Source organism: Protopterus annectens, chromosome 7.part0 (assembly GCF_019279795.1).
Source record: "Protopterus annectens isolate FY-2018-M chromosome 7.part0, PAN1.0, whole genome shotgun sequence".
In the NCBI taxonomy this organism is placed as follows: Eukaryota; Metazoa; Chordata; order Ceratodontiformes; family Protopteridae; genus Protopterus; species Protopterus annectens.
Window position 1 is genome coordinate 1,623,201,148 of NC_056739.1, and position 12,101 is coordinate 1,623,213,248.

Consider the following 12,101-nt stretch of genomic DNA (forward strand, 5'->3'; position numbering starts at 1 on the left):
AGCATGTTTTGTTTATTGTGATGACAAGGTTTAGATCCCTGGAGCATGTGGCTCTGAGGGATTGGGATTTCTTTAAGTGGAGTATGTCCAACAGCTCTGGGGTTGACATGGCCTTGTATGTTAAGCAGAGATCGCTTCTGAGTAGACGATATGCGACAGAGTATAGCTGGAGTTTTTTAAGGCGGTCAGTGTAGCACATCTGCTTTAGGCCTGTGATTCTTTTAGTGAGGTATTTCTGCAGCCTTTCCAGTTGTTGCAGATGTCTTGAGAGGTACATACCAAATGGGGCATTGTATTCTATAATGGGTCTAATGAGGGATGAGTACATTTGGACAATGACCTCCTTTTTTCTGGATGAAAAGCCCTTAGTGATGAGGTGTGCCACATAGAAGGATTTCCTAACTGTTGTGGCGATGTGGTTATCGAAGGCGAGACTACTGTCCACCTGTGTCCCTAAGTCTCTTATCACACTTTTGGTGTTTAGTGTACTGCCACCTATGTGGTAATTCATGGGTACATGTTTTTTCCCAAAGGGGATAACTATACATTTCTTGGCAATAAGCTTGAGCCCATGGCTCTGGCACCAAACATCTGTTTCTGTAAGGCCCTTTTGTAGAGTATCCATGTCATTTGGGGATTCAATAATGGCTCCCAGTTTGCAGTCATCTGCAAACTTTGTTAGCCAGAGTCCCTTAGTGTTGGGCTGTACTTCAGAGAAGTAGATGCCAAACAAGAGCGGTCCCAGGACTGAACCCTGAGGTACTCCACTTGTCACTTGTCTGGAGCTGGATTTGGAGTCGGCTAATTTTACAGTGTGGGTTCTGTCAGTAAGCCAGTTGACAACCCATCGAGTGATGTAGGGATTAATGCTCAGCTTAGTAAGTTTGTCTATGATTCCAGAGTGGGGGATGGTGTCAAAGGCCTTGGCAAGGTCCAGATAGGCTGTGTGGACCACCTTACCCTTGTCCACGGCTCTGAAGACTGATTTGAAGAAGTCAATCAGATTCAGGAGACAAGATCGGCCCTTCACGAACCCAAACTGTGTGGGGTCCAGTGTTTGAAGTTTACCAATGTCTTTGTTTATAAGTTCCATGATAATACGTTACATGGCCTTGTAGATCAGCCTCATCAGACTGATGGGGTGGTAGTTCCCGGGATCCAAGGTGGATCCCCCCTTGTGGAGTGGGATAACTGTAGCTGTGTGCCTTTCAGTAGGCATGAAGCCTGAGGTGAGGCTATGATTAAACATGACACTTAGGTGAGGTGCCAGTTCATTTTGTAGTTCATGTAGTACACAGCCCGGGATGTCATCTGGTCCCATGGATGCTGTATTCTTAGATTCGGAGAGTGCGTTTTTTACCTGTGTGGCCATTATTACCGGAATTTAGCAATCTTCTGGTACTGAGATGGGCCATTTAGGGGGTGAAGTTGGCACTGAATTGATCTGCCAGGATATTGGCAATATCTTTGGGATCAGTATATTTAATGCCATTCTGTTGTAGCTCAGAGCAGATCTGAGCATTGCCATTTAGATTCTTGACATAGTTATAGAATGCCTTGTGGTTGTCTTTGGAATCTTTGGCAATTTTATTTTCGTAACTAGCTTTGGAGGATTTTATGAGGAATCTCAGCTTTTTACTGAGGCTGGTAAGGGAGTCTTTTGCATCCTGGGATTTTCCTCTTTTCTGCAACAGTTTATTCCTTTTGTTGTAAAGTTTGTTTTTGGCAGGGGACCAGCAGATTGGCTTCCTTTTTTTGGAGGGGAGCATCTTGGTTCTGTTTGGGATGGCATGATTCATGCATGAATGGATGTGCTCGTACAGTGGCTTAGTGTAGGATTCAGCAGTCAAACTTTCAGTTCCCGTCTGCATGGGTGTCATGAGGTTTGTCACTTTTGACTTGAATATCATGAAGTTGGCTTTGGAGAAGTTTTTATGGAGGTTTCCTTACTGGGGGGGGGGGGTGGATGTTAAGGTTAATTAGCATATGGTCAGACCTGACCGAAGGGGTGACCATAGGTGTGGAGCATCGATTTCCCATGTTGGTAATGACCAGGTCTAGGATATTGGAACCCTTGGTGTGACTATGGATTAGTTGATCCAGGGCGTTGGAGTTTATGAATTCCAAGAACTGCTGGGCAAAGGTGTTGGTACATGAGTAGTTTTCCCAGTTAATGGCAGGGTAGTTGAAATCACCCAGTATTAGGGGGTTTGGTTGTATCTTAATATTTTCCAGTATGTTTAGAAAGGTGTAGTGAGAATCTTGGGGCATGGTGGGGGATCTATAGCAAGCTACAATTTGGACTGCAGTCTTACCTGGTGCAACTAACACTAGGTAAGACTGCAATATGGATTGCAGTCTTACCTAGTGTTAGTTGCACCTGGAGAATTTCAGACACATTGTGTAGGGCAACTAGCCTGGTGGTGTGAATATCCTTGGTGAATATGGACACTCCTCCACCTTTAGTGTTTCGGTCCTGGTTTGGTGGCCAAAAAGTATAGTAAGAATTGTAGCCTGGTAATGCAGGGGTGCTCTCTGGAGCCTTGAACCAGGTCTCAGTTACTGCACAGATATCGATGTTCTCCATTTTTAGGAGTGCCTCGAGAGAGTGTATTTTGAGGTTTAGACTTCTAACATTGAGTAGCATTACCTTCAGAATTTGCATGCTTGTACCTGTTACGGTGGTGGTTTTGTCCTTTGAACTTTGCCTAAAAAAAGGCAATATAGGGGTGGCAAGAGCATTAGCCAGTAACCTGAATCCCAGGGGTGACAGGTGCAGACCATCTCTGGCAAAGCATCGTGGTCTGTCGATCATGTTATCCCAGGCAGACAGATACTGGAACCCCTTTGAATGACACCAGAAGCTTAGCCAATTGTTGAAGTCAATCATTTTGTCCTTATATTGTGGTATCATTCTGGGTGATCGCAGGATGCTACTCAGGGCTAGGGTCAAACCTGCCTGGGCCACGTGATCCGAGATCCCTTCCATGTCTCTTTTCATGTAGTGCAGGGAGGTACGTTTCAAGTCATTCACTCCAGCATGAACAATGACAGAGTCATATTTGTACTTGTTGTGGAGTGATGTGAGTGCATGCGTTATGTGGCAGATCCTGGCACATGACAGGCAGCTGACTGTAATTTTCTCCTTGTTCAGCATGGTGAGTGGGACATCAGTGCGCCTGACTATAGAGTCACTTATGACTAAAGTGTTAGGTACGTTGTCTTGCCTTAGGGGCTGTTGCTGGGTGGCACAATGTTGTTGTGAGCTTTGTGATTGGTGTTTGTTTGTGTTTCAGCTTCGGAGGTCCTTGTTGCTTGGGCAGGTTACAGTTAAGGGCCTCCACATATGTGGATTTAATGTTGCTATGTGTGGGTGTTGGTGGTGTGAGTTTAGAAGGGCTATGTATTGCTTGAGGTGTAGTGTGGGTGTTAACCTTCTCCTCTTGACTGTCTAGCACAATCGTGCGTGGAGAGAGCTTTGCTTCTAGTTTGGCTATGTAAGTGCATCTCTCACAGGTTGTAATGTTGGGTGGTAGGAGGAGAGGGTTGTCTGTGTACATGAAGCAATTGCTGCATTGCCCCAGTATGCCAAGATTCACTCGGTGGACAGAAGAAATCACTGAAAGCTGACCCTTGGAAATGCCTGGTTTGGTGCTTTCTTTGTAAAGTATAGGAGCTGTTTTCCCTTGCCTTAGCAAGGTACTTTGCAGTTATAGGCCTCTTAGTGCCTACAAATAATTTCTCCTTATTAACAAGGAGAGTTGAGTGCCTGTATCAGTTTAAGGCTTCCTAGTGCTTTCCAGCAGGTATTAGAGCAAGTGCTAGTCACAGGGATGCTTAAAGGTAAGATGAAAAAAATGGTTTAACCTAAACACTGCAGTGTGCACTAGATAACTTAGATGTGAAAGTAGGTAACTTAAGTTTAACTTGTCTAAAAAGCAAAAAATTTAAGTTTTAGTGGTGAGTCACAATTTTTAAAACAGCAAGACAGATTGAAAGGGGGTGATCACTTTTGTATTCTGGTACTGTGGAATACAGTAGGATGACCAATAAATTTAAATAGTTGAAGGGGAGTGATTTCACAAAATGATAATTTTGTGCTTACTCACACAAGCCAGTGAAAGCAGAGAGGAAATGAGATATATGGTCAAATTAACATAAGAGGCAGGCAAATAGAAAGACAGTGGTATTTAAGAACAGGACAGTAAGCGGTAGTGAGGGTGGGGCTGACTCACAAGAGACAGAGCTGTGGTCTCTTCTGAAGTTTTAATATGCAGTTAAAAGCAGAATACAAGTAAAACAAAAGGTAAAGAAAACAAATCTCAGTATTCAAAATATAAAAAAGCAATAAAGTAATACAAAATACAACAATTAAAAGCAAACTAACCTTTCCCTCACAGCAAAGGGTAGCAGAATCTGGGTGAGCCTTTCTAGTAAAGCTTTGAAATGTTTTATTTTACCCCTTAAATAAAAGGTTTAGTTCCTAGCTCCACCCCCTCAGTTCACAAATGATTAACCTTAAGTGACCTCTTCTATCTTATGTATGAGTCCTTAATTGATCAGTTCTAATTTCTGCCTGACTCACAAGAGGCCGAGCTGTGGTCTCTTTTGAAGTTTTAATATGCAGTTAAAAGCAGAATACAAGTAAAACGCAAGGTAAAGAAAACAAATCACAGTATTCAAAATATAAAAAGGCAATAAAGTAATACAAAATACACCAAATAGAAAGCAAACTAACCTTTTCTTCCCAGCAAAGTGTAGCAGAGTCTGGGTGAGCCTTTCTAGTAAAGCTCTGAAATGTTTTATTTTACCCCTTAAATAGAAGGTTTAGTTCCTAGCTCCACCCCCTCAGTTCACAAATGATTAACCTTAAGTGACCTCTTCTATCTTATGTAGGAGTCCTTAATTGATCAGTTCTAATTTCTGCCTGACACACAAGAGACAGAGATGTGGTCTCTTTTGATGTTTTAATATGCAGTTAAAAGCAGAATATAAGTAAAACATAAGGTAAAGAAAACAAATCACATTATTCAAAATACATAGATGGAAAGACTCAGACAGATACAGGAAAACAATACTTTTAGCTAATCTCACTATTTTCCTAACTGACTGAAGTATTACAATTCCGTGGTTACTTACTAAAGCAAGGCAGATGAAGTGGATGAGTGTCTTGTGTCAGTTCCAATAACAGACTGCTGACTGTCACTATCCCATCTCTCACTGATAACTGAAATAATTTCAGTGCTGGCTACAGAATGACATCACATCTGGTCACCTGATTCTGTGGTTCCTACTCTACCCCTGACTAGAAGCTGAATCTAGGACAGATGTGTCACAGTACACACCTAGAACTTTGCTAAGGTTTATTCCAGCATCTGAAGATTGTAAAACAATTCCAATATTTTCATCCTTCTTGTAGAGACTAACCAGCCATTCTCTGGCACCCCAGTGTAGCAATTAGTTCAACATTAAGGACAGTAAGGGCAGGATCCCAGACCAGTCATTGCATCTCTGGATGCATTCAGGCCTGTGAGATAAAATCTTTATGGCCTAAACCAAGTCCTTTAATTTCAAGCTATTTTCTTAAGGTAAGATGGGCTGAGCTTAATCCCTTCCCTTCCAGCATTCTCTGTTAACATATATATATATATATATTTCAGCAGCTACCACAATCCAGCCTGACATACATGTATATTTTTTCTGTCCAGCTGGACCCACTGTTGATACATTTTCAGCTGGACCCACTGTTGATACATTTTTAACACAAGCAACTTTGTAAATACATTTTTTAACAGAAACATCTGTACAAATCAGTTTCATATACAAATGACATAAAATTCTTTACAAAACTCCAACTAGCAATGCTGGCATATTTGACACATGCCCTGCCCTACTCTCTCTGGCACAAGTGGCACTACCTCACATTGTCACAACAACACCCCCCCCCCCTTTGAAGACTCAAGCTAATTTTTCAAGCAGCCCTGGACAAACATCGCTTGAGAGAAATGGGCCTGTCTGGGAACACATTAACCCATAACCAGTCTTGAGTCACCATCTGCATTGGCATTGCTGACCTCACTGTGGTGCTTCTCCAGGTGGGTGCACCCAGGTTTCCCAGTGAACATATCCCCAAACTCCTGTAACACTGCTCACATTTTTTGAACCAGGGTAGGGGATAGTCACTGGGACATTGCTACTCCTTCCATTGAGGTGTCATTCCAAACCTCACTTAGGTGATCAGTCACCAGATTCTCCTCAGACTCCTCGTGCTACCCACTGCAAATACTTAGCACAAGGACCTTCCTATCATGGTAAGGCATCATCATGTTAACATGGTACAGTTTGTGCCCCTGCCTCTTGCCTGGCAGTTCTACCATGAAGTTTACATCATTGACCTTCCTTACCAATTTGAAGGGTCCTTCCTACGCTGGTCTTCAGCTTATTGTGTCTAACAAGAATCAGCACCATAACCTGCTGTCCTATAGCATACTCTCAGGCTCAAGCATACCTGTCATACCAAACCTTTTTCTGCTGTTGGGCTCCTGCCAGGTTCTCCTGGACCATGCCCATGAGATCACTAAGCCTTGTCCTGAGGTTTAGGAAATATGCCACAACAGACTCCTTGTGGGATTCAGACTCACCCTCCCACTCATCACAAATCAAATCCAAGGACCCCCTCACCCTATGCCCACACAGTAGCTCAAAGGGCAAAAAAAATGTAGATTCCTGGGGTACCTCTCAGTATGCAAACAGCAGATGGGGCAAATATTTGTCCCACTCTCTCTTAAACTGGTCTGCAAATGCCCTTAGCATGTTCTTTAGTGTAGAAGTTAATCTCTCCACAAGACCATTAGTCTGGGGGTAGTTGGGGGTGGTCCTTAGGTGCTTCACCCCACAGTTCTTCTACAGACAAGCCAACAGGTCTGACATGAAACTGGCACCTCTGTCAGTCAGTATTTCTCTTGGGAAACCTACCCTGCTGAAAATATCTAATAAAGCATTTGCCATCTTCTTTGCCTCAATGGAGGACAGAACCACCGCCTCAGGGTATCTAGTAGCATAATCTAATACCACTAGGATATATTTCTTCCCTGTGGAACTTGTGGTATTCAGATGCCTTACAATATCCATAGCTACCCTCTGGAATGACTCTGCATTCACAGGCAAAGGCATCAAAGGAGCTTTGACCTTTTCTCCTGCCTTGCCTACTTTGTAACACAGCTCACAGGTTCTGCAGTACCCTGGTATATCCCTTGAAATCCCAGGCCAGTAAAAGCTCTGCATAATAAGTCTTTTTGTACGCTTTATGCCCATATGACCTGCAAAAGAAATGTTATGGGCTATTGCTAGAAGTGCCAGATGTTGGGTTCTGGGCACTACCAGCTGCTGTATTACCTCAATCTCTAGCCCTCTCTCAGGGGTCCCTTTGTTCCAGTATATAGACTTCCATTTCCTTGAGAATCAGCTGCCTCCTTAGCCACCTCCCTCAAGCCTTGTAATGTAGGTTCTGAGAGCTGAGCCTGTCTGAACTCTACCTCTGTGACCCTTCCCAGCTCCCCATCCACAAGACATCTGGTATCCTCTGACAGTGGTGCCTCACTGTCAGCCTGGGTTCTACCACTCACCTCTGGCTTTGCAGTCAGTCTGTCCAAGAGAACATCAGTACCTACAAACAGCTGTAGCTCACCTTTAGGCTCACTGTTACAGGGTAGCTTCCCTCCTGAAATAGCCACCTCACCAGCCCTGGCTTCAGGTGTAGGGTCTGTCTGGGTCTCCCCCAGGCTACCAGACCCACATGCCTATCTCCAAGCCTGATTGTGTGTAATTGCATGTAAACAAGGTATTGCATTATCAAAACCATTCCCTATCAAGACACCTGCAGGGATATCCACAAGCACACCTACTTGATTGCTTCCTTTTCCACCCTCCCAGTCAAGGTAAACCCTGGCCAAAGGCCTCTGGAATGGAGTCTCTCCTAAAGCTCTGACTGGAGTGGATTGCCCAAGCAAGTACCGCTCCTCTTTAACCACTGCAGGCTTCACAATGGTTATGTCAGATGCAGTGTCTCTCTTAGCAGTGGCCTATTTTCCATCCACTAAAATAGGATATAAACTTCAGTGATGGTCTTGTACCCCTTTTGTCTCTAAACAACTTACCACTGGCATACTGTTATTCCCCCTTGCTGGCTCCCTCACTTTTTGATCTCCACCTTGCTTCAGTGGACATTTGTATGCTAACTGGCCCCTCTGGTTACATTTAAAAAATCTAAACCTTGATCCTGGCTGTGTACCTGAAATAATGACTTCCCCTGTTACTGGTGGATTCTGTTGCATTGGTTTAGGCTGCCTACCATGGGTTCCCTTATATCCATGTGCAGCACTGAGTATCCCCTTCTTGTGCAATGCTGCCCTGCTTGCCAAGTAGAGATCTTCTTTCTCCCCATCTCATCTGCAGAGTTACACTCTGTTTGCCAATGAGATTCTCATGTCATTAGGAAAAATTTTAAGGGCTTGTTTCTTCACCAAAAGGTCTGCCAGCCTTTAAAAAGTGGTGACCTGACACCCACTCACCCACCTATGAAAATAAGTGATTCGCTCAGCAATATAATCATATACACTTTCATCTGCCTTATGTCTATGCCCACAAAACTTTTTTCTGTAAGTTTCAGGTGCAACTTAAAAAATTCCAAGAACTGTTGTTTAACCTTGCCATAATTTAAACAATAAGTATCAGACAATTTAGTAACAGCAGTTACAGCTTTACCATGGAGTAGGGGGCTCAGGAACTTTACCCAGAGCCCTTGGTCAAGATCATATTGTCTGCATACTTTTTCAAATATATGAATAAAACTATTAAAATTATCACCTTCTTTATACTGTGGAAGAAATGTACTGACCTTTATTACTTCTGGGATTTGATTATTCCCTTCCCTAATACCTTCATGTTCCTGTTGAAGAGTCAGCATGTCCCCTGCATGCTGATGCTGCTTCTCATTTTCTTCAACCTCCAAAAGCTGCAGTCTCTTTGTCAATTCTAATAACAAATGTTTGGCCTCCAGTTCAAATCTCTTTAACTCCAGTTCAAGTCTCTAACTCCAGATGGGTTTTTAAATCCTCTGAGGAAAAGGTGAACGCTCCTGTTTCTGAGGGCTGCACATCCCCTTTGCCAGACTGGTTGTCTTCCTGGTTGTTGGTTCTTGCTGCAGCTGTGATTAAGGCTGAAATAATTTCCTCTTTAGCCAGGTTAGCATGCACCAGTCCTTTAAATGTGCACACCTTAGCCAACTGGGTCAGCTTGCCATAATCCTCTACTGACATTCCTTTCATACTTTCCCTTACTAAACTAAACTAACAAAAATAAATAAAACTGTTGTGAAAAAATGAAACTCTGTATGTTTACCTTGAGGCTGTTGAGAGTACACACACCTTTAGTGACAACTGCTTACAGGCTACAGAAGTTCAATTAGTATCCCACCACTGCCACCAATATATGATGTCCCTCTTCTGGACCAGTAATCAAGGAGACTCAATCCTCACCAATGACACCAGTGTGAATGTTCACTTGGAACAAAAATGGATACACACAGAATTTACAGATGCAGCTCTCTGCACCAGGTGCAATTTCCCTTAAGAGCATAAGGGAACACATTCTAGATCTGGGGCTAGACTTCCTCTCCAGGCCCCAAATAGGACTCATCCTTTCCCTCTGCAGAAACCAGAGCTCTGTGTCCATGTTCCAAATAGCTGACACACACATACACACACACTCTTTGAGATTTGATTTTCACACATACACACACACACAAACACATGCGTGTGCACCTGGGAAAGGCTGGCACAGATTTACCAGCTATGCCCCCTCTGCCCAGACTGTAAGGTAGATTCAATGCCACCAGCCACCTACTTTAAGGCTCTTACCAGGGTACGCAATTGCTCTTAGTAAAATTAATACTATATAAAGGGTAATATTAACCAACCAGCAAGAATTTCATGAGCATGAAGCCCACATTGCCACCAAATAAATACAGTTACTCTCCAAGGTTAAACGGGTTTTTTAAAGACCAGCCACAATGAAAGGTATATATATATATATATATATATATATATATATATATATATATATATATAAATGAATAATAAAATAGAAAACATGAAAATACTGAATATTTATTTACAATAAACAGCAGAGTTTCAATTCCTAAGAAATATAAAAAGTAAGAGAGATGGAAAGACTATGACAGATACAGAAAAACAATACTTTTACCTAATCTCACTATTTTCCTAACTAACCAAAGAATTGAGCAGCGAAGTGGTACAGAGGTTAACGTTGTCCTTCACACCAAGAGGTTCTCCGGTTCAGTTCTCAGCTGTGGTGCTTTCAGTGCAGAGTCTGCATGTCTTCCCTGCATTCCCATGGGTTTCTTCCAGGTACTCTGGTCCCCCCCACACATTCCAAAGCCATGTGTCTTCAGCATTTCTCACCGGGCCTCTGCTGAAAATAGGCTCTGTCCAAGTCTGACTTTCCCGGTCAACAAATGTTAAATAAATAAATTAATTAATTAAAATTTCCTGGTTACTTACTAAAGCAAGGCAAGATGAAGTGGATGTGTGTCTTGTGTCAGATCCAATAACAAACTGCTGAGTGTCACTATCATATCTCTCACTAATATCTAAAATAATTTCAGTGCTGGCTATAGAATGACATCACATCTGCTCACATGATTCTGTGGTTCCCTCACTAGCCCCCTGACTAGAAGCTGAACCAAAATCTAGCACTGATGCGTCACAATACATACCTAGAGCTTTGCTAAGGCTTATTCCAGCATCTGGGCACTGTAAAACTATTCCAATACTTTCATCCTTCTTGTAGAAACTAACGAGGCATTCTCTGACTCCCCAGAGAAGCAATTAGTTCACCACTAAGGGCAATAAGAGCAGGATCCAGGTTGGCGGTGTTACTATTGTAGGTTAGTTTGCTGATGGAGTCAATGAAATAGGAGTTAAGAATTGTGGCAGTTTCAAGGGAAGAGTTATTAAGATAAGGGTTAGCTAAACTAGGACTACCAGGACAAAGAATCTTATTAACAGTGTTCCAAAATTGTTTAAGATTGCTGTGATGGCTTGTTTGAGGCTTTAGAGAGAAGTTTTTCTTATCATTATTGACATGTTTTTTAATGAGGTTTCATAGTTCTTTATAGGTTTGGAGGTGGATAGAGGATTTAATATTTAGCCAGTTTGTCCAGGCATTGTCCCTCTTGAACATTTGAGAGCGAGTGGACTGAGTAAGCCAAGGTGCAAAGAGAGATTTTACTCTCATTTTCCTAAATGGAAACAGGGAGTTAAGAATATCTAGAAAAATGTAGTTAAATTTGTGCATGGCATCATCAAGGGGTAAATATAAAAGGAGGTACCAGTTTATGGAGAAGAGTCTGTTGTTTAACACATCAGGGTTGAAGTTAGAGAGACTACAACAGTCTTTACATGTGCGTGGTATAATATGTTGAAGGGGGGTATCTTTGAATGCAGGTGGAGGAGTTGTCACTTATAGAATCAGGTAGTATTTTGGGGTCAAGGTATAGGTTTGGATTGGATACCAGAATCCATTCCAGTATAGAGCTAGAGTTGGTTGGCTTGCTAAAGCGGGTAGGGGTTGAGATTAGTTGTGTGAAGCTGTGGAGATAAATACTAGAGTTAGGGAAGTCAGTGCTCAGGGTTTGTCAATCGAAGTTGGAGTCACCCAGTATTATAGTTTCATTAGATATGTTGTGAGTGATCCAGGAGAGACATGTTCAAGAATGGGGATATTAACGGGGGATATATATATATATAGCAGCAATTGCAAGTTATTTGTGATTAAGTTTGCAGTTTACTATTAAGAGTTCTGCAGGGTAAAAGTTGGGAAGTGAAACTGACAAAAGGGACAAGTTAAGTTGGTCAGAATAAATTATAGCTACACCTCCTCCTTTCTGTGGACCCTGTCTAAGCAGAAGATATTGTATCCAGGGGCAGGAATTGCATTGTCAGTGATGTGGGTTATGAGTCAAGATTTGGTGAGAGTTATTAAGTCAGGAGAGTAATGGGCAATCCATGAGTGGAATTCAC